Source organism: Limulus polyphemus, unplaced genomic scaffold (assembly GCF_000517525.1).
Source record: "Limulus polyphemus unplaced genomic scaffold, Limulus_polyphemus-2.1.2 Scaffold851, whole genome shotgun sequence".
Lineage (NCBI taxonomy): Eukaryota > Metazoa > Arthropoda > Merostomata > Xiphosura > Limulidae > Limulus > Limulus polyphemus.
Window position 1 is genome coordinate 26,968 of NW_013666461.1, and position 920 is coordinate 27,887.

The window sequence follows — 920 nt, forward strand, 5'->3', positions numbered from 1 at the left end:
TAAAATTTCGTCGGAACGAAGTTACGGAAAAATCAATTAACAAACGGAGATGTAACAGTACGAACGTTAATTACAACTAACTGGATCATTTTTATGTTACGTTATTTGGCTGTTCCTTATATTTTAATATGCTTTTTATATTTGTCTACCGCTTATTAACAAAACTTGCACTATTTTATATCTTTGTTTGTTTTTTTGAATTTTGCACAAAGCTACACGAGGGCTATCTGCGCTAGCCGTCCCTAATTTAGCAGTGTAAGACTAGAGGGAAGGCAGCTAGCCATCACCACCCACCGCCAACTCTTGGGCTACTCTTTTACCAACGAATAGTGGGATTGACCGTAACATTATAACGCCCCCACGGCTGAAAGAGCGAGCATGTTTGGTGGGGCGGGGATTCGAATCTGCGACCCACAGATTGCGAGTCGAGCGCCCTAACTACCTGGCCATGCCGGGCCATTTTATATCTTTATTTTGTTTTATAATTTGAAAATTCACTTTTAACTTTTCTTTAATCATTTACTATTAAAAGTAATTATATTATGGATAGAAAAAAATAATTGCTCTAGTGCAAAAGTACTCGTTACGTCATCTGCACTACGTCCACTGTGTGGAATCGAACGCTAGCATTTAGCGTTGTAAGTCCGTAAATTCACCGTTGACCCAACAGGGAATTATGGATATAAAACGAGCTTTCTTCAAATATTTATGGCTAGCTGGAATACACGTCTGTTGGATGGGTGAAATAAAAACTCGTTTGTAACAAAGGATAGGAAATTGTGTTTTTTTCTTCTTAACATAATAAACATTAAAAGTGCAATATAAATACATAAAGGTACCAATACTGAAAAGAAAGACACACTGTTTTCAAGAATTTTATAAATATGAAATTAGATAGGGGGGGGTCCAACCCCCCCACT